We start from the raw sequence: 26,402 nt of genomic DNA on the forward strand, positions 1-26,402 counted from the left end.
TTAATATATCCCGCAGTGGGCTCACAATTAATTAAATGTTATCCTACAAAACAGGATTTGTGGGTCAAACGACTACTAAGCATGAACAGAGAGAGAGGGAGAAATAAAGTAAATACTCTGCGAAATGTCTTCTTTGCTCTCCTTTGTTTCTCGATCTCTGCAGGCTTCAATTTTCGCCCAGTGCGACCACACAGAGTTATCTTCGACTCCAAAGCAAGCAATCATGTACCAGCGCATCACTGTTTTGTCTCCGGGGCACTGCTACCAGCACGTTAAGCGATCTAGATAACGGGCTCGTTTGATTTGCGTTTGATGCCTTCCTTTGTTTATTTTCTTTTTTTTTTTTATCCTCTGTGCCACTGCATGGTGTCAAATACTGCGCTGTCAAAGAGGGTCCTCGCATTATGCGTGTATCGTTTCGCTACTCGGCGGACACGTTTTGTGCGTTCTTGCTTCCATTTTGTGCTGGTAGAAGCAGCAGGCGTTGCCCTGTTGTTAATTATCTCACGAACAATCACGGTTGATTAATTGCTCACCTGAAATACCCCTTCTAGCGACAGCAGCCTGCCTCTTTTTAACAACGCTTCCGCGGCGGCCGCATGCTTGCACGCGAAGTTCCCCGAATTTTCCGTTAAGCGTCCCCAGCGGAGACCGAGTACATGGGTGTGCGATGCGATATTTGCTTTCTCGTCGTGTCCAACACAAAAACTTTTTCTTTTTCATGCACATTGTATTGAGCTCGCCTTCCATTCCCTGCCACGCACCACCTCCGATGAGCCCTAATTTTTAATCCTGTCCTTCCTTGGCGATATTTATTGGGGCTGTAAAGTTAATGAACCAGACCAAGATTCCAATTATTGACTTCTGCCTGACTTCCCTGAAAGAGCATAATTTAAGCGCAGGCCGGCCGCCGCCTGCTCGCTTGCCCGTTCTTCATAAGGAAATTTTTCTTTTCCTTTCACTTTTTCCGTTTTATATTTCCATCTTTCGATAGCAGGGCAAAATAAGAGGGGAAGTTGTTAAGAAAAATGTCCTTGCTGAATGCAGTGCCTAGATGCATATCCATTATAAAACGATGGGAGCGAACAAAATGAGTTCTCAGTGGCGCTCTCTGTTACTGCGGGTGAGCTTATTGCAGTGTCTGCTTACTTTCGGGCTCTTTGTACTAGGGAAAGGAGGCATGCTACCCCGCAAAAATATGAAAAGAAAAATGAAAATAAGAATAACCATCGGAACTTCCATGATATAAGGCGATTGCGTTGGCCACTCGTCAAAACAACGCCGCGAATTAAGATGAAGATTAGCTCAAGGCTTTTCTTGATGGCCTCTTTAGAAATTGTGAACTAAAAATGTTTACTAAACGACTTGAATAAAAAAAAAGAAATGCTGACAGTAATCCATCTTTTTAAAGTGCGCTGGCTGCCGTACATTGGCGCTATATAGAAGACCTGTGCATCACAACCTTACTTTGGCTGCTTGCCCCGTTTTATGAGGATTAAAGTCGTCTTTTTTAGCTTTAGGTGCTTTGATAAACCAGTTTTTGAAGAAAGTCAATATTCCAGATTTAGACCCATCGGCGTCTGCTAACCGTTAAATGCTTAAAAGTCAACGTGTTATTCTCTTCTTTCTCATCTTGAGGCGTTCGGACAGACTCAGTATGTGCAGAGTCTGAGGGTGGCGTGCAGGCAGACCACGTGAATTGTCAAATCAGCCATTTGTGAGAATTACCGATGACTGCTGGCCCACTGAGCAAACATGGACAGTAGTCGACAAAGCTTGCGACATGCTAGCAGGGAAAAACGAATATGTCTAGGAGGTATATTTATCATCCATCTCCGCATCTAGAAAGGGCCGATGACCATGCATGATTATCAAGGCCCCACTTTGTGGAATCCACAAAAGCTACCTGGGATATATTAGCAATAGTATCAGGAATCGTGTAGGCGAGCTGACCGGCTAAAACATTCGTAACTCTGCAGCTGCTCTTGCACAGGGCTCGACGCAGTATCGGAAAGATTAATGCAATCCGGCCCTTCCATTCTGTAATGATCGACCCTAGTATCGAGTGTACCAGTTGGGAAGACGAGAAGGGGCCATACATACTTAAAAAAGGGAATTGCGCTAAAAAAACACACGGACGAGAAGAGGACATGGACATGTATGACCGACTAGCCCAACAACGTGCTCTATTAAATGGCGAGAAGGGGGTCTTTTTTTTTTCTTTTTTTTTTTTTTCTGGTCGTCCGACCACCTTTCAGTGACATCCCTCGCGCATTCAACTGGACATAGTGTTGTGTTAGAGTGCAATGATCGTTCTTTTTTTTTTTTTTTTGCGATTGCGGCTATACTGCAAATGCAAAAGGAATCAATAGCATCAAACTTCGGAAAGCGCTGCACGGCCCTAGGTGGTGAAAAAAAAAAATATATCACAATACAGAGGGGGGAGCCTTCTCACAGGTAGTCGTAGTGTAAAGTGCGAAAATCGAACTGAAAAGTTTGAAATCAATCCACGGTCTACAGGAGCAGTGCTACGCCGTGTTTTGTCGATTTCTGTGCCTTTCCCCGTGAATGAACAAGCCAATATCTCTTCAGCCGCTGTTCGCCATTTCAACCGTCGCGTGAAAGCTATTTGCGCACGTTTGCTGGCACCGAGAACTTACAGGGAATGACACGTTGAAGTTTGGAGCTAGATCCCGACCACGTCTCACCCGCTGTCAGTCTCCTTTATGTCGCTAAAAATTTAAAGCAAAATAATGCTATTCTACTTTCTGTAATGTTTGCGCCGCACTGTAAAACACGCTTTCAACGCTTGGAGAGTCGAGTTGTACGTAAGTTAGAACTATACTGAAGGTAGAAAAGACGACCTTATCATGTCTGCCATTCTTTTCTGATGTGCCACTCTCGTCTAGTTCATTTTTGTTTCTTTTGGGCCGACTTTAACTCGCCACAACGAAATAATTTACCTGCACACCGGAACTCAATGACCAGATAGGTCTGGCTATAAATAACCAGCAGAGCGAAAGTTACGAGACAGAGAAGACAAGGGCAAAGAAAACATGCGCCGAGGTTAAGGTATCCGAGAGTAATGCGTATTATCTCTTTTTGGAGCTGTCCTCGCCAGCAGTATAGGCCTCTATCGATAACAGAGACCCTTCTTTCGTTTAGTTTTTCATAGTTTGCGAAACCCTAAAGCTGAAAAGAAGACTCATCTGTCCTTCTTGTCACTAAATGGGACTTGGGTGCAATGGCAGCATTGAGGAAGCAGTCCAAAATCAAGAAATGAGAGCGTTGTATTGAAAGGAATGCTGGCGTATAGGCTAGGGCAGCCACATGTATGTATGTGCGTGCGCGCGCGCGCGCGCGCGCGCGTGTGTGTGTGTGTGTGTGTGTGAGTGTGAGTGTGTGTGTGTGTGTGTGTGTGTGTGTGTGTGTGTGTGTGTGTGTGTGTGTGTGTGTGTGTGTGTGTGTGTGTGTGTGTGTGTGTGTGTGTGTGTGTGTGTGTGTGTGTGTGTGTGTGTGTGTGTGTGTGTGTGTGTGTGTGTGTGTGTGTGTGTGTGTGTGTGTGTGTGTGTGTGTGTGTGCGTGCGTGTGTGTGTGTGTGTGCGCTTGCGTGCGTGCGTGCATGCGTGTGCAGGGGGCTGAGGGCTGGTGAAACAAACCGTTGAGAATAGAACTATTTCGTTGCAGAGCTTGGTTCCAAAGTCAGTCAATGGTTGCTTTTTGCCCAGCCCGGAAGAATGTCGCCAACAATTTTGTCTTTAGTATTTTTTTTTTTCATTTCAACGCAACCATTAACTTTTCCGGAAAAATAAAGGCGCTGTTCTTAATTTGAACATATATATACTTACTGCGCGAAGCACTGGCTTGCCTCGAACGACATATTGAATTATTCCGCTCTCCTTGGGAAAACAAAACCAAAAGCCTCGTCATTGATACAACACGTGTAGAGCTAACGAATAGCAACAGTGTGTTTTGTCGGTTGCCTTCGAGATACAGGGGTAGACGACGAACACGCCAGCTGCGGTAATACCTTGCTTCGCGACTGCCGAATCCCGGCGATCGATAATAACTGTATCCTCGGCACCCTCAGTAGCTTACGCAGCAGTGGCAAAATTCTCGTCCGTCCGCATCGGTGCTTAGAACTCAAGCAAAATCGAACAAGAGGAGTTTTCTGTGGTTCGGACACACATGCAAGCTCTCACATGTCGGAAGTAACAGATTAGGACGAAAGATGACAAGGGAATAAATCAGCGCTTGGCCGAACATCTTTAACTTCACGAAGAGGTCGAGGGTGTGGCTGTGCGAGGTTTGCCTGAGGAAAAATAACTCGTAATGACAGACCTTACTCCAGTGGCCGCAGTTTTATTCAAAATGTTAGCCTCGAATCCCCCATGCAATTTGTCGGAAAGCATTGTTCGAAATTCAAAGAGAATAATAAAAAAAAGTGTTAAAGAAAGGATTGGGACAGTTAGAGGCAAGATGAAACTTAAATAGGTACTTTTCCGTAGCAGAACTCCAATAAGGTGACCTCCGTCTGGCTGCACGAAATGTCGCCGCTTTAAGGAACGCAGCCGTGCAGAGTGCCCTACGCAGATCCGGGAGGCGTGCTCTTTGAACCAGGAAGCATTAAAGAGAAAGCAGAAAATCGAGAAGGCGAACACGACTTTTTCTGCGTTGGAATTTCAGCGGCCACGTTTTATGCCCCCGTGAAGACAAACGATCGCGCGCGGATGATTGGATCGGAAAGCCTTACAGTTGCTTTTCATGATCTCTTTTCGCGAAAGCAGCACGAACTTTTCAGAAGGGCTTTGCGACATTTAGCGGGGTCCGTTCTTACTATGTATATGTTTTTCATTTGTTACTGCACGAATGCTTTGTTTTGGCTCGCTCCTCTTTCGTACGTGCACTGTGGCTGCTTTGGCATTGAAGTTCGGCGCACTTGTAGGTTTCAGTTATACGCCATTTTTCTGTGTTTTTTGTTTCTTAAAAATAATGCGATCTGCTGCCTTGTGGGCTCGGCTAAAGCGGAAGCAGCACAGGATCACTCCTTTTGTATCACTCGTTAGTTGTGGCTGCTGTTTTTGCCGGCTATACCTCTTTAGTGGCACGTATGTCGGAGCTGGTCGTGGCTTCTTACTGCGTCAGTAGCTGTACAAAAGCTGCTCCGGGGAAAAGGAGCGCGCGCTTTCGAAGTATTGCGGATGACTCTTGTTAGAATCTGTGCACATGCTTGAACTGGGATGAAGTCGGAGGACCCTTCCCCACAGAAAGGAAGTGGACTCCAGACAGGAAATTATAGGGAAGCTACAGCGGCTGCAGACACTGGCCTCTTAACTTTTGAACGCCGTCTTCCATTTCTTCAGTGTGGTGGAACAAATCCTTGGCCCTTTGACGCTAACATACCGCGTGTTTCAAGGAGGCCTGTCAACGATTTCTGAAAATAGGTTTTGGAGGTAAGAAGATTACTTCCGTTGTGTAGTAATAGGTGCGCTGGCGGACCTAAGAATTTACAGTAATCTCAATAATCACGGAGCTAGTTATTTAGATTCGGAAATGAAGTTATCCACAAAGCTAGATTACCTAGATTCTGAAGGTCAACCTTTCAATTATTAGAAACAAGCGCCTAGTTGAAACTGAAGATTATAGCATGCGATGATAAGAAACGGCAATATCAGCGTTTAGAATTTAGAAAGCGCAAATACCTATCGTGCTCTGGTATTTTGTCCATATTTTTTTGTCCAATTTGGTCCATTTCTTGCGCAATTCGAAAATCGCGTGGCTGCAGAGAGAGCTCTCTCAGAGATGCTAGTCAGAATGCGACAAGTTCTGGCGCGCGTGTCACGTTATCTTCCGTCTGTAGCGCGGGCTGAAACTGGGAGGAACGGAGACGGTCACTGGCCCTGCGGGCCTCAGCGCCGCTCGATGACGTTCGCATGATTTTAGAATGACTCCAGAAATGGTAATATATATATATATATATATATATATATATATATATATATATATATATATATATATATATATATATATATATATATATATATATATATATATATATATATATATATATATATATATATATATATATATATATATATATATATATATATATATATATACTGTGAGGAAGAAGATGATAGAGCGCCGACACTAACGACGATGAAGACGCCGATCAGCTGGCGCGCGCCCTGAGAGCTCGGACTGTCTTGTTCGAACGAGATTTTGTTTCGCTCTACGATCATCTTATACGTTTCTCACTTATAATCTTCGTGCGCCAGCGATGGTATTACTATACCGTGAAATAAGCCTCATTACATTTATAGACGTATATATCACTAAACATTGGTGACCTCTTTCCCTCAAACACCTGGTATATTTCATTCAATCGCTTCATCCCCCGCAATGTGACTTAGAAAGCGTCTAATCTGAGAGCGAATGGCCGCAAAATATTCCAGTAAAAAAAGAAACACTAACACACGCGAGAAATAGTTTTGCCTGGGAGACGCCTGCACTGCGTTTTCGCATGATGAAGTCCCCCTTGTGTGGTGCCAGACAAGCCTGCCGCATGAACAATTGCCCTCCATTCCTCTGAGCTACATTCTTACCGCTGACAGATGAAAGGCGCCGCAGAAGAATAGTTCGGCGGCTAGAGTGAGCAGAACGCAAAAAAACAAAAGAATATCAATGCTTCAAAATTGTAAATTTTGTGGCCAAAAGATCAACTGCCACGCTGGTGTCCAAATAGTGCGCATCCTCATCCATCTCTTACATCCGCTGCGTAAAAAAAAAAAAAAAAAAGCCATCGATGCACGTTTCGCGGAACTGATGACTTCTTTCACATCTAGCATCCGCTCCAAGTTGATCAGGAACGCTTCGAAACAAGGCTGGGAAGTCATTTTCATTTTGGGAAGAGTTGCTTTTGCTACGAGAGCTGGGAGCCTGACACTGTGCAGCCCAGAAGAAATTGTACAGATGTACCCTTCAGTTCCAGTACGCTGCAGTGTGCTGCAACTAATGTGGCTAACCTACGGCAAAACGTGTTTAGCCGGTGTAAAACTACCGCGAGCGTCTCTGTGACCGCTTTCTGTCGGGTTTTACGCATGTAATTCCTGGTAAAAAAAAAAAAAAAGGAATGCGCCCATTTTCTTCTCATCGTATGCAGCATTTGTCTCTTTCGAGAAGCCGCCATGGGAGATTTTAGGAGATCAGGACGGTTCTGCAATTGATTTCAGCAGATGTTGAGGGGCCCCTGTGGTCGCGGTTGATTCTAAGCCCTCCAGAGCAGACTGTCCGTCAGCCCAGAACGTTGCTTTTTCAATTAACAATTCATCAAACCACGGAAAGCTTACTCTAACGCAACGAGATTCGATTCTGCGTCAGAGTGACTTAAGTTCAGCCACCGGCCGCTACTCTTAGAGGCAATCATAACCTAAATAAAGCAAGGAATGATGCTGAAATGGTTAGTAGCCGGGAAGCCTTTCGATCGTTTAGGTATGCAGGTAAATGACGGCGATTACTGTAGCGCTTGCTAACCTCCCGTAATCGAAAGCTACACCAGCAGCTGGTGGCTTCTCAGTAACATCATTTTACGCGACAGCGAACCGTACAAGGCATTTCAAACAATGTCACTTTACGATTTCAGCGGGGACTGTTAGTACTGGCAGAGTCCTTCAATGCTTTTTGAAGGACTCTGGTACTGGTTTCCCCACAAAAGGTTCCGAGTCTCGCAGCTATGATACTGGGTGGCGCTCTGTCTCTGACTGTCGCCGGGCACATGCTACGCCAACGTCGATTGCCTTTCTCACAGAAGCGCCTATATCTCCCGAGGCAGAAAGAAAAATCCTTCGCTTCTGTGATGGCAAGTGCCGCATGGCGCAAAGATGATGGCGCAAGACGCCTCCTTTAGCACTTTTGTGCAGTGCGCTCAAGTATAGCGCCGGGAATCAGTAGCTCTACATCGGCGAAGGGTTTGCCGTTGTTCGCGATAACCACCCTTCTCATCCGTACAGCGGGTGGTAGACAGGCACTTAACGTTAGGCTATGTTCAGATGATGTGGCCGCACCTGGCATTACTGCCACATATATAGTGTCGAGTTAGAAAGTAGCACTTGTCGGGAATTTCTGGTCCCGTGGAGCATAGAGCCGCATGAGCCAGAAGCAGCAGGGGATGCAAACTCAACGGCGAAAAAAAAAAAAAAAAACCGTAAAAAAAGAGGTTCTTAGTTGCTGTTTCTTTTTCTTTTTTTTCCCGGAAATGGCGATGATGCAACTTCTGACGATGTTTGTCAGCGCTCAACGCTACAGCGAGACAATGATGACATCAACGTGGGCATATACCGGACTACTGGAGAAGCCGGCTGCGCAAGCGTTTGGCCCGTCTCAGACTCTGAGAGTACGCAGGAGGCGACCGGTAATGCAGGTTATGTCTAATGCTGATACGTTCCCGCTATGCTAAAACCTTTTAGTTTATCTGCATTGCAGCTCTGCGTTATATCTACAATCATCTATCATAGTCGGGCTACGTTGGGTTTGCCTGAAAGGATGTGGACATTTCCAGTGTCGCTCAAACATTGATTTTATTCGTGGAACTCCACTGTTGCTTGAGAGCTACCTCTGACTTAACTCAGGCAATGCGTCGACAAAGAGAGAGAAAAAAAGAGCGCAAGTACCTTTATATGCATATTAAGAGGGTTTCTAGTTGGGCTAGTTGGTGACTGACAGGTTCAAACATCATTGCGCTTAAGAAAACCGACGTAAAGAACGATACGAAAATCAAGTTTCGTATCGTGCTTAACGTCGGATTTTCTTAAGCGCAACGATGTTTGAACACGTTTTTATATATATATATATATATATATATATATATATATATATATATATATATATATATATATATCTCGAAACTGCCTCTATTTGGTCTGGTATAAACGAGATCCTGCGTCCTGCTTACTGCTTTGCATATAAATGTGCGTAACCGCGTTTATTGCCTCCGATCACGATACAAAAGTATAAGGTGTGCATCAGGGAGACCGTTTTTATGCTTGCCATTATCACGCCCCCTTTTGTCGGCAGCCATAAAAGAGCCTGATCTCTGACTTTTATTGCCATTTGATCGCGAGTTCTCATCCTCGAGAGAACATATCATACATTACGAATCTCGTGTTGTTAGTATAACGAGTTTTTGACTACCGGCTCGACCTAACTGCCGGTGTTCCTCAAGTAACCCACTGCTAGCAAGAAAAAAAAAATAAAAAACAGCGGAAACGTCGTGCCAAGTCAAGATGGCATATTTTCGACCTCCCTCTTGTAATGCCCTCGCATTTCTGTCTGCTGTCGCAGTACACATTCATCGGACGACAATAACAGATAGATTGTCTTTGCAGCGCTGACGTGGGATCATTAAGTATACGAACAGACACAAACGCACTGCTGCGTAAAAAAATGAATAACCCTGAAAACATCAAATGGCGGCTTCGTATGCATAACAGCCCCGTGTGGTGCTCGTGCTCGGCTCTATTCATGCTAAACCTAGCCTGGATGCCTGAAGCCGGAGCTTGTATCAGAATAAGAACATTTCTGGCCGCCTACCTCTGTTTATAAATGACAAATGTAGCGGTTTCTTTTTTCTGCTTTATTATGTTCTCTTAATTTCGCGTATATCTATGGTAGTAGAGAAAAACAAGGAATCAGATATCAGAGGCAGATTTCGAAGGTGCACAAACCGATAGTTGAGAAACATTTCGCACGAAAACGATTTATCTGACGCCGATAACAAGACAGAAAAAGCCATTTGCAAAAACCTCGCTAACTCGCAAGACTTGGAGTGCCTTACAGCCTCATTATAAAGACCTGTGCTGACGACTTTCGTTCTTTATTATCTTGCTATGGGGCGGCCGCGCATGTACACACCAGGAATTAACGTTGCAGAAATGACAGAATTTCCCGTAGAAATGAAGCATAAATGATTAGAAATGAAATCTGAATGCCTTTTTCACAAGTGCTTATAAGGTGCCAGACGCTGCCGCTGATAAACAAAGGTTTCAGATCATTATCTGTAAAGCCCAAAATGACATGTACAGGAAATAAGGGAACAATCAAACGGGCATAGTGAAGTGAAGAGGAGAAAAAAGGCAAAACCAGGATATTTCAGACTCGTTTCGTGGCTTTAACTCAATTAAAAAAAAACACACAAATTTGGCTCCTTCGTCGTCTTTCAAGGTGAATACAATGGCCGTGTCGCAGAGCTGCATATCGGCTTACGATTGCCGGTAGCTGCGTTGGAAGATTTCGTCAAGAAACGACCGAGTCTGCGTCGCGGCACGGTAGTCCCCGGAGAAATAGATCCCTGCCTCTGTTCTTGAATAGGTCGGTGCGACTGCAGGGGATCCAAACGGGCGCAAGGCGGACGTTGGCAGTGCGCGGAGGAGGGCGGCGAGTATCTCTACAAAGCGCTTGGAGTGAAAGCAGTGAAAGTCGCTGCCCCCTAGTGATTTCCGGCCAGTCAGCGTCATCGCTACCGGGCGTTCGGACGGTGGCGAAAGAAGCTGAAGGGGTGTTATTACCCTCCATCCACCCGCAGTCCACTCGTTAACCGTAGCGGTGCCATTTCTTCCTTTGCTGCGGAACAGTGAGGCGCGGCTCGTTGATCTGTCCGCGTCTGGAGCTTGTGTGGACCGCTAGCAGCCATTACGCGGGCAGCGCGCGTAATAGGCCCTTTGTGTGAGATCCACTGTGATGGGAGGAGAGAAGGAGCCGAGACATTACTGACGCTAGTCTTAACGAGCTATCGACGCTGGACCGGCCGTCTCTGTAAAAGATAAGAATGACTGCGCCCGTACTTCACGCGCCGTCAAACGTCGACCTGAATCCTTCTCATGAGCACGGAACGTTGGCACAATGATAATGCACCACCAGGAATTGAGCGACGCTTCCGTTTCATTCGGTTGCTGCTTACGTATACAGCCATTTTGCTTATATGCCGGAACTCTTGCTTCTGTGCAAGCCGTGAGCTTCAGAAGGATGCGGCCGGGGCTTCCTTCCACTTTCAAGGTATACTTGACGTGGGCCATGCACAACAAGCCAGGCAGCATTGAGAGGATTTTTATGACATATATGCTAATGAGCTAAACGATAGCTCGAATGGTAAGTTATTCCCTGTTATAATTTATTTATTTATTTTATTTATTCAGGTTACCCCTAAAGGCCCTCCAAAGGAGGGTATTACATAGGGGGGGGGGGGGGGGATACAATTGTAAAAAACACGATGCAGTTAGCAACAATTACAATAAGAACCAATAAATATCACATCGAAGGAGGAAAGGCAACACCAAAATATTCTACACATTTCCGACACCGCGAAGAAGCTCTTGGTATTTTTTTGTTAGTTTCTGTAGCGATGTGCGATGGTAAGTTATTCCATTCGATGATAGTACGAGGTATGAATGAATTGGCATAAGATGATAAATGACACTTTGCGCGTTTAACTTCGAAGGCATGATCAAGTCGTGGAAAAATGACATCAGGTGACTGAAACAAATCACTGCGCAGTAGTGGATGGTGATAAAGCTTATGGAAAAGTGTTAACCGAGCGTGTTTACGACGACATGATAAGTCTTCCAGTTCAGCACGTTGTTTTAATGCTGTGACGCTAATGAAAGGTGAGTAGTCTGAAAAAATAAAACGCACAGCACGGTTCTGCAAGGATTCGATGTTGGTGATAACATAGTCTTGATCAGAGTCCCAAATAACTGCGGAATATTCAATTTTAGGGCATATTAGAGTGATATAAGCAAGTTTTTTAACGTGGATAGGAGCGTGTTTGAGAGTACGTTTAAGAAGACCAAGTGAACGGTTAGCAGCAGCTAGGGTGAGGTCGATATGGTGATGCCATGTTAGATCAAACTGAAAGTGCACGCCAAGGTATTTGTAAGTGTTTGTTAGTTCAACAGCATTGTCATTGAGCATGTAAGTGGTTGAAATGCGAGCTGTGAAAGATGTCTGTTTAGTTTTAGAAATGTTTCAAGTCGTTAACCAGGATGAGCACCATGAGCTTACTGCGTTCAGGTCAGATTGTAGGAATTGGCGGTCACTGTCATTAATAATGTTACGGTAAATTACGCAGTCATCTGCGAAAAGACGAACTCTAGATGTCACACAGGCAGGTAAATCATTAATATAGATTAGAAAACTTGTTAAAATTAGAATTGTTAAGACAAAGCAAATATTAGTGCAATGTTTTTTTTTTATTTTTTTTTTTGACCTGTTGATCATTTGAAAATTAGTAATGTATTCATTGTATGGCTGAAAAATGACTGATTGGGAAATAGAAGAGAAATAATCTCATACAACTGGTAGGGTCTGAAACCACGACAAACACGGGCTTCGTCTGCCGCTACGGGTGAACATTGCCTTGGTGAACACAGTCAAAGTTAGGTTCCACGGAACATAAACAATTTCGAAATAAAACTAAACAGCCGCTGCCATATGTTATTTCGGGGAGAACCGTACGTGACACACGGAGGTGATAGGTTCGAATTCTTTTGACAGCACTAAGTTGTTTCTTGTACTTTCTAAACAATTATAATTGATCCAGAAAGTAGTTGCTCTAATTTACTATTGAGCAATATTGTAAATATTGTAAATAATAATAGAAGCTTTTCATATACTTCTCTTTCCTTAGTGCTATTTGGCTTTATTAACATATAAGTCCACATGCTTGGAGCCATACCCAGGAACTCTGGACAAGCGCATTTTTCAACAAGAAGTTTACGAACGTAATTTTTCGCATCTATCAAAATTCTACTATATAGATCAGCAGGTCTCTCTTCAAGAGACGCGTAGTTCTGTCGATTAACGTTTTTGTCATCACCAGAAATGTGCCCTAATGGTTGCTTGCTCGATGCCAGCGAGAATGACAAACATTAAAAAAATAACAAGCGATTTTGCTGCTAATCGCAAGCTTGCACCATTCTGTTCAGTATTTCCATAACAATGCATTACAATATTTGATAGTTGCTTCCTAATTAAGACTGATGTTGAAGAAAACTGGACTTGTGGGGGGCCATTGACCTCTTTGCTTTTTACCGAGGATATAGAAAGTCGCACTGGACTGTTGAACATGCACCCTGATCATTGAAAAGGAATGCTTCTCGACTTGTTTCGTGAGCTCAGCATACTACGGGTCAAACGTTCTAGAGTCCCTGTAGAGAAAGGAGCCTGTCACTGGCGACGGCGTACCCTAAGCCGGAATATTCTCAAGGTTATGCTGGCTCATATCTGGGAACGAAAATAAAATTCTCTACATAATACTCCCCGTGGCTTTACATCGAACATCATTGGCATCGTATTCGTTGCTTGAGTGACAACACCTTTCATTTCATGTATTGTCCAACGATCCATTTCCTTCGGTCATCTACCGCCGGTCGCTTCTGCCGCCGTATAGGGCGTTAGAGAAGACGGCAAGCTCTTTGTGACTGAAATAAGACAGTGGTGCCACTAATACTCGCTTAAACGCGTCTTGAGCACTCATGTCACGCCGGTCGACGCCCACAAATAGCTAAGCGCGACAGCCCGTTTGACGCGCTTGACGCTGGCGTCGCCGCTAATCCAGTTTCAACAAAAAATAAAAATAAAAACGGCCTTCGCTCGTGATGAATTGGCGCTGTGTATGCTCGTGGGGTTCAGCGACGGTAAACGGAGCAGACCCGACCAGACCAGCTGTCTGTGATTGGTCTTTTGCTTATCCACATGCCATCGCATTGCATGATAAAATGAAATTGAACTTCGCAGAATACGTATCCAGGGGCTGTATTCTATAGGAAGTATTGCCCACTTTTCCTTTCGGATCTATTTGTGCCGCTGGCATTGGTCACTTTTTTTCGGTGACGTTGCTGCGGCTTTCCCGCGTTCATGGGGAGCGATCGGACCCTTGACCCCCTGACGACCGTACTTTGCCAATGAGTTTTCGGCGAATGCGAACAGTGTCGAAGGATAGCATTGACGCGGGGACTCGCTCTCCTGTTATTTCCATGAATTGCCACTTGGTGCTTTTGTATGATGTTGCCATCAGGCTGAAATCACTTCAACTTCAAATATATCCTCATAAAACACGTGCGCTGGCTATAGCCGGAAATAGAACTGGTGATCACAGTCTAAACAGAGCGAAAACGTTAAGAACTGCGAATTAACTCGTCGGTATCCGTTTCGATCGACGGCGTTTATTTCTGGATTATAGACCTTTTGTTCTTTCAAAATGTTTCCTTTTTTTTTTTTTTTTTAAATCCGACTAGTCTTACTTGCCCCATTCACAAAATAAAGGATTGTTTTTTCTGCCATGCCCCAGACATCCGAAAGTGAACACATTCAAGCATGAAAAAAAGAGAAATTCGAATTCACAATGAACTCCTCTAACCGGGTTTGAAGCGGTTTTCGAATGAAACTAAGCTAGGTTACGTTACCAGAGGAAAACGATATAAAAGGAAATTAATCGCAATCTATACAAAGGGTGAGTTTCACTGAGCGAAGCCTAAAGAGTGAACAAAGAAGAGGAAATAGAATTGAAGTACTGAAGAAGTGAAAAGGAGTTTAACTGGTTAAGAGGAAATAGAATTCGAGGTGAGATAAATGGGATGAAACTGAAGCAGAGAGACGCTGCAGGCAATAGAGATATTTATCATAGCGGAGACGTACTGGCCTAGGCGTATAGTGGTTTCCCGGACGCCTCCTACGCACGCGCTGTGGCAGTGGTGAGGCAAGGTGTGACCACTGCTCCGGGAAACCACTATACGCCTACACGAGTACTTACGTCTCCACGCTATTCTAAAATTCCCTAGAAATTCCGTGCATTCTGTTCGACCACTCTGAATTATGCAGCCTAAAGTTGAGCTTGTTATATCGCGCTCGTTTTCCGCACAGCACATCGTGTTCCCCTGCTTTCGCTGAAAAGTAAGATCTACACTTCCGTCGTCATATACTGCACTCATTGCAGAGCTGCTGAGCAGAAAGGCTCTGACTGAATGCAAGTCTTTTCGTTATAGCTCCATTTGATCTCTTCGCAAGTTTGCTGACGTGAAAACGCTGCTGCAAAGCTAAAAAAAAAATATGATCAACGACGAAAAATTTATTACCCGACCTGTCGTCCAGAACTCAATCCAACGAGTGCTCAGGTGCGAGAAAAATGTTACAGGAAGCTATAAAATGGTACAAATAAACTGCAGGAGAGGAAACCTTTTACAGGAGAAGGGTTGATGCTCTATAACCAGCTAACCACCCGCGCTCTACGCGAGGCAGGTTTTCGGTGTCGTGACAGTCTCTGTCTGCTGCTTTACAGGTCGAGTGGAGGCAACAGATGGAGAGGAGGGGCATATACAGGCGGATGAAACGTGCAAATAAGGGCCACCATGTCATATATATATATATATATATATATATAGGGAGGGGGTTGAAGCTCGAATGGGTCCGGTAGGGCATAAACTTAAAGTAGGTGACACCTTATTCCGACGTTTCGGCCGGGGTCCGGCCTTTTTCAAAGAATGCCAAAGCACATCGTCAAAGCACATTCCTTGACAAAGGCCAAACCCCGGCTGAAACGTCGGAATAAAGTGTTGTTTTTTCCACCGTGTGTCACTTACTTTAAGTTTATATATATATATATATATATATATATATATATATATATATATATATATATATATATATATATATATATATATATATATACATACATACATATACATACATACATACATATATATATATATATATATATATATATATATATATATATATATATATATATATATATATATATATATATGCATGCTATCTAGAGTAGCCTATGATAATCTGCAGTGTTTTTTCGTAGCAATATTATTAATTAGTAAACACCAATTACCTATTTTTTAATTATTAGCTTGAGAGAAAAATTGTCAATGCAAAAGTTGTGCCTCTTCTCGAAAAACGGCTAGCTACGTTGTTTCCGTCAAGCTATTACTTACGTAGAGCTTTTTTTTTTTTTTTGTTATCAGCCGAAAAGAACGCATGGAGCAATAAAAAAAAAAAACTGCCTCGTGACTGCGGCGCCACCTTAAAGCCCCGAGCCGCGTCCGAGATAACAAGACCATTTTTTATGCGGCGCGCTGAAGTTCTAATAATAGGGACATCAAGGATAAATACTATGCAGGAAGTGGGACTAACCGTAATAATGTTCACGAAACCGAATCATGTATGCCAAAAAATATTTTCGCTTCTTCAAAGATAACATTCTAAGCATCCGTTTTGTACTCTTCGAGCTTCGTCCGCTGGCTTTTACATTGTGAAAATAAGTGATTTGGTTTTCTTCCCAGGGTGCTCAGAATAACTGGAGGATTCCTTAATAAGGTTAACAAACGTCTATTTCTTAAATTTTTATTTTCTTCACGGCAATCGTAGGATAGCGTAAAATTTCGGATTAAAAATCGAACAATGAGAATATGCTCGTTCGATGCATTTCGGCTTTATAATACGCTCCTTGAACCCATAATGGTTCCACGGAGACAAGCTTGCGTGTGGCACCATGCTGTGTACCACGTTGTAGATAGTTCAAAACTTAGTAGTTTATATATTCCTCCAAAAAGAGGGCGCCTTCAAGTACTGGTCGCCGATGTTGGGGAGAAGGGGTCTGCAGGTGGCGGTAGAGGACTGGTTTTCAAAAATCCTGGCATCAGCTGTTTACAGTTTTACCGATGTGGTTGCGTACCAAGAGTAATGATATATGGCGACATTTGCGAATGCAATGGGGCGCACTTTGTGGTGTCTCACTGAAAAAAGAAAAGAGGTGCAAGATAAGCGGACAGCGCTGACAGGATACAGCGGGCAGAGGCAGACTGGAAATGAGAATTGTGAAGAAGAAGAAGAGAAAGAAGAAGAAGAAGAAGAAGAAGAGAAAGAAGAAGAAGAAGAAGAAGAAGAAGAAGAAGAAGAAGAAGAAGAAGAAGAAGAAGAAGAAGAAGAAGAAGAAGAAGAAGAAGAAGAAGAAGAAGAAGAAGAAGAAGAAGAAGAAGAAGAAGAAGAAGAAGAAGAAGAAGAAGAAGAAGAAGAAGAAGAAGAAGAAGAAGAAGAAGAAACGGGCACAGCTAGACTCTTGCTGATATATGGGAGGCGAGATGACTATCTGGACCACTCTCCGGCCTAGTAAGGAGCACCCACATAGCGCATGGACCGTACCTACCGCGACAGTCTGACAACGTGATCACGTAGGGGACATTTTAGAGAGTGAGTGCCCCTGCCTTGCCTTTATAGGATTCTAATCGGTGAGCACGTCCTTAAGGCAGACCCTACAATACACGACTGATACCACACGCTGTGGCACGGATCTAGTCCCGAAAAACGATGCTCAAGTCGTTTACTCTAGATACAGATGCCGCTACAATTATCGTTTCAATAGCAAACAATTATCCACCGCTAGCTTCGTGTTCTACAATAAAAGGTTTTTCTAAGTACACGGTTCAAAGTACAAACAGAAATAAATGTACCAAAAATAAGGAGTCCGACATCTCAGTGAACAAATTCTCCCTAACGAGGGCACCGTTCGCTTTTTATTACGGCGCAGAAGCACAGCGCGCCCTAAAGAATGGCCTCGTGCGAGTGAATCCCAATTTCTTTCCTCCCCCAATCTGTTCCGTTCGAAGCTGGAAGCAAACGCTTATTTGGAATGTAGTGCAGCGCACCTATTCGTTGTTACGCTCTTTACACGTACGCCGAGGAGAAGCTGGTATATTAAGCCCCGCTCTGCGAGAGCTGCCTGACCGCTTTTGTGGCCGATTCCTGCATTTGGCTTACTTCCTCCTTGCCGAGCCGCTGTGCGTGTTGCGTTGGCAGCCTTAATTAACGGTAAAAGCCGGAAGTCATGGCATGTACCCCGACGGTGAAAAATGCACGCATAGACGAAGAAAATAAGGGGGAGAGCAAAAAAAAAAACAAAAAAAAAAAAACAAAGGTGCACTTTTGAATGCATTAGGAGGGCACGTTGTGGCGAGCTTTTCCTCTTAGGTAATGCGTGACATGATGCCTTTTAAATGAGTGCCCCAGGAAGAATGGCATTGTTTCCAACTAACGTGAGCTCCTCCGCCCTTCCCCGGTGTTCGCTTCTTGACTGCTTTATTCTCGGCAGTGTCGCTGTTTGCTCCAGACCGCATTTTTTTTTGTCTGCTTTTCGTACCGAACGACCAGCGTCTCTGTACTACGCGTGTTCGTACTATCGCCCACTCTAGTTCTTCGTTAGCGAACCTGCGGCCTGTCGGGGCTTGTGCACATGAAGTCGTCATGCACGACGCAAGGACGGCCTTTATTCCCGTCACGGCCAGCCTGAACGTCCTCCCTAAACAATGTTTAACGACGGCGACTCAACGGAAAAAGTGCCTCGTGAGCTCGTGCAGAGCTAGGCCAGCCATCAAACTGTCGTCGGTGAGAGGGGACACATGCCTGACATCGATCACACTAGAACGGCGTCTAAGGCTGCGGAATTTGGACGGGCCTCTCATTTGAGAAGCATTGCTTTTTTTTTTTTTTTTGTACCGGTTAAGATGTACGCCGTGGAAACAAAAACAATAAAGCTGAAAATTATTAGAGCCGGCGTGAATGGCGCCGAAGAAATAATAAGCTGCACAAGTTATAGATATTACCAAAAGGTGCGGAACAAACGAAATAAGAGCTGCACTAGAATATGGCGGCCATCTTCTGAAACCTGATGGTTGTCTGCAATTATATACAGCACCCTCTGCTCAGCCAGTCAAAATGAACAATTTTCAAACAATTGGCTTTTGGATGGATGCCTCTGGAACTTCTCCATGAGTGGAAAAGAATCTGTTCTTCAATACTAAGCAACGTGAGGCCTGAAATACGTGCCATAACGTTATGCGGCTACAGAGGTGCTGTGGGCGTAACAATGTCGCTATATTCCAGGCCTCACCATGATGAGTATGAAAGAACGCTCAAAGCTCACACGGGGTTTTGCGTGGAAGGAGGCAAGAAGCCTTACATTAGTGGGCGAAGAAAGATAGGTTCAGTACCCTTTTTTGTTTTCTTTGCCGACCTGCCGAAATCGCATGCGAGAAATCGACGGAATAGTATATGCACTTACACTCTACAAAACGTCATCCTTTAGCGTTGCGACCTATTCTGGACTTTCATTGTCGCGACGACCCACGTATGTGCAATCGCGTCATTTAAGTAGTACATCTCGTTTTGATAAAATAGGGCTACCCCTGAATGTACGCCTTGTGAAATGCTGTCCACCGACCCTCGACTTCCTCACCCTCTGACTCAGAGACGTTAACATATTAGGCAAGCTTCGTATGGGCAAAGATATATGACGCAGTGCTTGAAAATTGTTATTTATGAGCAGAATTTCGTCCGTGATAACGAGGGCTGGGCAGCTGGGCAGACAATGGTTCCTCCGTCGGCATTGCATCCGGAGGGTATAATTTGAAAATGGCTGCATCTAGCCTTCTGGAACATGTGGAGTAAAGTGGCTGGCCTGGAAAGAACATAGTGCGCTTGTATGCGAGTTGAAGCTAGCAATCAAATCCAGCGAACAGGCGCACTTCGAACTCTCGCCCTCGTAATTTAACTCGGCGAGCTGGCCACACGAGGGTTTAAACACTCGGTCGGGGTGGCCGGCACCGGTCAGGTTTACCGTTTGGGTGTATCAAATGGAATGCTGCATCTGGAGTCACCAGTGTGCTTTAGAAAATGTAAGTTTGGTTCGCGCTTTCATTACTTTCACACTGTGGCATTGCTGAATAAATATAGTAACCGAAAGCCCGCAGTGCCCACACTATTGGATTTTATCATGGTGTGTAAATTTTATTGCGATAGCAATAGTTCGCCAGGTTTTGAGCCGTCGGGTAGTCCCGGCGGAGGGCCCGCTTGACCTTGAACAGCAGAGGAGGAGGAGGAAGAAGAACAAGAACAAGAAGAACAAAAAAGAAAAGAAGAAGAAGAACAAGAACAAGAAGAAGTAGAAGAAGACTGGTAACTTACGTTCTCGCGTCCTACTCCTAAAGGATGAGCTTAAGTGTCCCCAATGAGGTAGCACCTTACACTGATAGGGCGTGATAAGGGAATAATGTAGCAGAGGCCGTTACTATCTCAATTCAACTAGGGTTAACCAGAGTTAAACCACAAGTAACGTTTTTTGATACCTTTATTCCCTGAAAAGCTTTCTTCGTCCAAAGCGATGCCTAACATTTCGCCTGATTGCACAGTTTACGCGCTTTAACTGTTATGGGAAATGAGCAGTCAGCTCGTACATGTTTAAAACTCCTTTATTCTTGTGCGGTGTAACTTTCAGGAACTATTTTTTAGAGCAATTCCAACCGCTTCGTCAAAAAATTTATTCTTAAATAATAAACACCCCGGTCAAACTCGGCAACTGTTTTGTGGGGTGGCTTCCAGGAATGCTGGTTTCTATAGCACACACTGCCCGTAGAAACGGTGCACAACAGCCTAGAATCACCGGACTGCTACGCCAGCAGCGAAAGGGTATTTCTGTCAATTGTACTTAATCGTTCTAGACACGTTGCACTTTCACTGGTATGAATATAAATACTAAAGTTTTCGATACCAGAAAACCTTTGTCGTCGGCCGTTGTGAGAATATGTCATAAATTCTATAGTTTTTATAAACGTGCACTCAGGCGTATTCACAGGTGGCGCTTTATCTGGCGAAGCGGTTATCGGTAGGCAAGAGCACACGCCGGATTACTGCTAAATTGGCTTGTTTCTCCCGGCCACTAACACATCAACTGACTAGCATAGGACTCAGACTTACATAACCTGCAGCAATAATTTGAATGCTAGATAATTCGATTCGCCCGGCTTGGACAACTGAAGAAGCAAAATGATCGAGCTTAGTGGCGATCTTTACCAGGGAAGCGTTTTAGTCGAAGCGAGACAAGGTCTGGCAAAGCAAGCAAAACCAACTGTGCAAATGAAGAATGACCCGGCTTTGAAATTTGCACATTTTATAGTTGAACACGAGTTACGTGCTTGATTTCCAGCCCCGGTGGCTATACGTTTCGACGCTGGCAAAGTGGAGTTATTGATGCTCTGTATTGTTCTGAGATTTCGCTGCAGGTTAAAGAATCTCAAGTGGTCAAAATCAATCCAGATATTTTTATTATGGCGTGCGAAAAAGCCCGCAATGTGGTTTGGCACCTAAAGCATATGGTCCAATTGGTCAACCAATGACCATCGTGTTTACATGCGGAGTACATATTTAGGCATGGTAACCTAAGCGTCTAGAGTTTAACGCGTGAAGTGACAGATGACATTGTCTATATGACTAAATGAAAGCGCAGAAGAATTGTGAAGTTCTTAGCGAGAATGTTAGATAAAATGTGGAGTTTAATTGAGATTGTCGTGGAACAAGAAGACAAAAAAAAAAAAAAAAGCGGTACGCTACTTATTACTAAAACATCGTGCCCTGAAACCTTGCTGTGGTTTCGTGGGTGCATGCGAGTATGCATCCCGATTTTGAGCGTGGTCAGAGTGTTAAACAAAAAAGGCTACGTTTCTGAGGCGCGGTAATTAGGCGATATCTATCGACTGCTGCTGACATTAAGGGAGGCCTGCCAATTACTAAGCTCTCACTCTTATGCAGAAAATGTGCGCTCAGCCACCGAGACAGAAAGGAACATCTGAACTGGAGTCATGACCGTACTAACTAAACACGCCCGTGATGATTTAGATATTATACTAATTGACTATTTGAATAGACGATTATATGTTTCAGTGTAATCGACTGATCAATCGAACCCTCGATCTCGGTGAATAACCATAACGTGAGCCTGAAGATGAAAGTTGAAACGAGCTACGATCGATTAAATGAGTTTTAATAGATAAAGAAATTTGTTCACCTAATGGCCTAGACATATGCAGCCCGTGCGTTAAACCGCAATAGTTTGTTAGGCATAAAGCGCATTACTTGTCTTATATTTCCATCTCAATCACTTCCAAGATAGCGGTTAAGCGACACTGAATCGCTGTTTGAAAGACGCGCAATGCACAAAAGTCAAGAAATCTAACATATACAATATCCTTTTTTTTTTCGGCCCCGGTGCAAGAAACGGTCTAATTGGTCCTCGTGCTATAGTTCTCGTTGCTAGATGCGGTTGAGTGTGCACAGGTTTGCGGAACTTGCTCGCTAAATATGCTTTCAGCTACATATGCGCATGTTATGAGTACGAGCAGAAAATATAGGTTGAGTACCTCCTCCTTTATTCCGCCCCCTCGATACCAGCATGCCAGGCAAATAAAACACTCGATGCCATCAAGGGGGAAAAAAAAGAAGGAATACCAGGAGGGATATATATATATATATATATATATATATATATATATATATATATATATATATATATATATATATATATATATATATATACAGGGTGTTCGCGTCGCATTTGACGGAAGTTCATCGTTTACGCAATAATGGATGCCAACTTCTCGGGCACCAAATTATTTACGTCATTGAGGTAAAAGATGAAGGCTGAGTTTCGCAACGACGATAGTTTCGGGTTGTTCAGCTCCTAGTATGCAGTTATTGCGTTTGCCAGCTTTGTTGCGTACATACACGAGAATCGTGCGATGCCCGACTTATAAAACTCGGGGGCACTTTGGCAACGCCTGCAGCTATTGCGCAATAGGGAAAAAAACAATCTTCGTTTCAGTAAACAACGAAGATGAGTGACATTTTTTGCCTCGTGCGATACAAGCGGAGAGACCAGTCCGGGCTCACTGCTGCACTTACACTGACGTGACCAGTCCAGGCATCAGACACAAGACGGAGCAAAGGTTGCTACGGGAATGTGCACTCGTAACAACTCAGATTTGGCATGCTGGGACCAGACCATCGATTGCTCAAGTACATCGATACTGCTGAGGAATGCACGTTATGAATTACTTGAAAAAAAAGTGTGTGTGTGTGGGGGGGGAGGATTTTTTGATTCAATGTCATTGATGTCTCTGGAATCCATCGTTGAAACGACAGCAACAAAAAAAAAAAAAAACGCAGCCGAGTGTGCTTAGGTTATATGAACACCCGTCGCACTATAGTCAGCGTGTAATATTAGCATTCAGCATGTTTAGGAAACTTATACACTGTTTCCAGGACAATGCACTTAAAGAATGCAACACACGCACTTGCTTACAGATGCGCACATTGCCAGTGCACGCTTCCCAAGCACAGGCACTAGCGCGCGTACACTAACGCATTACAGGAAGTCACTTTTTGTATGCTTGTGAATAACGTGTAAGGTATTGTTTGAATATTTCACGTGTAAAAGAGGGAGGGTGTAGAATGCGCTGGTGTTGGCGTCTTGAGTGTAATGAATGTAGCGACGACAGGAAGTGTAGTGGCCACAGAAAGCGAGGACATTTTGTGCATTAGTTTTTTATGCTCCGTTCCAAAATGGGCGCTGGTGCAAAACACGGTAGCTCCCCATTTCAGACAACGTGTCTAAGAAGCTTAGACTTTGTTGGACCCCAACACATTGACTCAGTGGTTAGGACGCTGGATTACTGAGCCCAAGAACTCGGGATGAAATCCCGGCCGCGGCGGTCGCTTTCGATGGAGGCGAAAAGCAAGGCGCACGCGTGTACTGTGCGTTGTCAGTGCAAGTTCAAGAACCCAGCTGGTCGAAATTTCTGCGGTCCTGTGTTGTAGCTTCTTTCGGAGCCTGAGTCGCTTAGGGACGTTAAACCAGACATGCAAAATCAAACCTTTTCCTGGCTCTTACTACTACCATAAAGCATGATCTAAATGGCAGCCAAGAATAATTAACCCTCTAATATGCGCCGCGAAGTATAAAAAGTCGAGTTCGACATGCATGTGCAGAGCCAGATGTCTCACAAAAGCCATTAGCGCTCCTTTTGTTTATTTTTGCGCACTTTAAAGTAAGCAGACAGCTATATTTCAACGTGGACCGCAGTTTATGGAAGTTGTTTTTGAGAGACCCAATGCTTACGCAGCCAGCTACGCTTGAAAGCAGCTGTTCGAAGTCCGCAAAGCGCACCTACGAAGAGCATCAAGGCCCCTCTATATTCACATACGCTACCATGCATATTCTTTATTTTTCTAAGAGAGAAAAGGGCAGGAATGCGAAAAAAAGTTATAAACACGCCATGAAACCACCAGCACTGGAAACAACAAGCAGGTAGAAGAGGAGGTCGATGGTGCGTAGAACCGCAGTGCTGCTTAGCGCTTAGGACATCCGCCTCACCAGCGGCAGGTGCGTGGTTCGACGCTCAGTGCCACCCAGCACACACCGGGGATACTTTGCGTGCCAGCTTTCCCCTGGCGAGGTGCTCGGCTTATGCGGAGTGAAATGCTTGGGAAAGGGTCTCTGAACCTTATATTGGTTCTAACAAGACATCCTGTGCCAAACCGTATTTTTGTAAAGATTGGTCAACGTCATCAAACTTCTAGGAGCAGGATTCTGGGATACCTTTTGATTGGGAGGCTAATGTGTGAGGTTGGGCACACATTGATGGGAAGGGTCTTAATTTTAGAATGTGCGGTAATAATTTGCTTCCAACTGCCATAGAAAACCAACGCGCTGCGCTATGTGCGTGCTTGTCCGTGTTTCTATATTCGTCCTGTTTTCTTCACGCAGTTTTGTATTTTCTGTGTTTCGGAAAATAGGTGCAAGGCAACTGCAAAACACTCTGAGATACCTTTTAATAAAATTTTAGATATTGCCGCGAAACATACAAAACTGTATTTGTTGTTTTTTGGCAGCTGCCGGCATGCGGCCTTATCACTGATTCTGGATCGCGTATCAGTTCTGTATTCTTTGTTTGATAATGTTCGATGTCGCGAGACACACCTTTATCAACTTCGTTGTCACGCAAAATGCGCCGAGATCTGTCTCGAAGATTCCGATCACTCGTGTATGTTTCTACAATGTTCTAGGCTGTGCTAGTAGCAGTTTGCGACGTTATCTAGATTGTTCTGAGCAGCCTTTAAATTGAGCGTTGACGATCGAGTGTGACGGGCATTCTTAGCTCGTCGATCGACGAGCACGGTCGTTGCTATCGCCGCCGCCGAGTTGTTTGGTTCTTTTGCGGGCGCCAGTCCGCCCAATAAAAAGTTTCTTCAGTGCAATCACCGACTGTTCATTTGTGCCATCGACCTTATCACCACCACGTGACAATATAAACGGCCGGACCTTCAGATGCGTAACGGTGTTTTGCTTCTGAACTTCGTTCTGAAGTTTGTACCACTATAGGAAATGAGAAAACTGTGAAATGTTGTAGGATGTTGAACATATTCGCAGAAATGGTTTAAATGTCTGATGTGCACCAAAATTTAGCTTCTGAAGTTTATGCTGTGCTCATAACAAAAGAGACAGACCGCTGTATAAAAGCAATGGGTGAAGTTATCAAACTTGTGGATCCATGCTCCTGTCTGTCTCCCGCACATTGAAACATTAAAGTTACCTCAGTCAAATATGACTGAGGGTTGTTGTGTGTGTATTGTATATTTTGAGCGCAATAAAAATCGCAGGGACAGCTACGGCGTTCCGTACGCGCTTTCCGCGTGAAATTCCTTCATTCTAATGCGCGCTGCACCGAATATTTTTTGTTTTTTAATTGTCCGAGCTCTCCATACACAAGCCATGACATTATTGGTCGGGTTTGACTGTGTGAAGTAGGGCTTCCGCACTAAAATTATCACAAGCTCAATCTAGCTAGACCGACGATACCGTCCGAAAGCTCCGCCTGAATCACTCGCGCCACTATACGTGAGGTATGACATCCCGATTTGGCGGAGTCATTCAGGATTAAAGCACACAAGATGCAAGATCGTGTCCCGGTTCTGGCTTTCGCATGACTGCCTTCTCAGAAAAAAAGAAAAAGAGAACAAGCTCTGTTACTTTCTAGTCCGTTTCTTGCTTGGCGTAATAATGACTGACGTCGAGACTAGCAGATATCAAAGTATGCCAACCCGTATAAGTTTTCTGAAAATTCTTCAATCTTTCTCTACTCACAGATGCTTTCTGAAGAAGTTGGAAATACTGCACATGCACAATACATTCATGAAGTTCACTGGCTACTGGACATGGTAAGAATGACTTCTGCGGAATATAATGAATAAATGAAAAGCTACGGAATATAAAATAGCTTTTGGAGTTGCAGCTGATGAATAAACCAATTTCCCCGCTAACACAAAAGTGACTTTTATTTTAAACCTGCTCGTCCGGCGCATTAATGCGCATTTCTTTAATAATGTACAGTCACGAGAAAAGGAAAAAAATTTTAGCATAAAGTTGTGGATATTTTCTGTATATTAATATTCAATACTATGCCGACATTTAGATATTATGCATTCAGAGAAAAGTTAGTTGAAGAGTGCAAAAAAAA

The 26,402-nt window shown here is 44.1% G+C and overlaps 1 protein-coding gene across 1 annotated transcript in view; it reads right to left on the reverse strand.

Annotated features, from left to right (window-relative positions):
- Positions 1-26,110, reverse strand: part of LOC146203468 (neuromedin-K receptor-like) — a 64,394-nt gene extending 38,284 nt beyond the window's left edge. Inside the window, exon 1 of the mRNA XM_084585637.1 lies at positions 26,030-26,110. The gene's annotated coding sequence lies outside the window, so the exon portion shown is untranslated. The remainder of the gene's footprint in view (positions 1-26,029) is intronic.
- Between the last annotated feature and the right edge of the window lie 292 nt (positions 26,111-26,402).

Source organism: Amblyomma maculatum, chromosome 1 (genome assembly GCF_055883805.1).
Source record: "Amblyomma maculatum isolate TAMU_Amacu chromosome 1, ASM5588380v1, whole genome shotgun sequence".
Classification (NCBI taxonomy): domain Eukaryota; kingdom Metazoa; phylum Arthropoda; class Arachnida; order Ixodida; family Ixodidae; genus Amblyomma; species Amblyomma maculatum.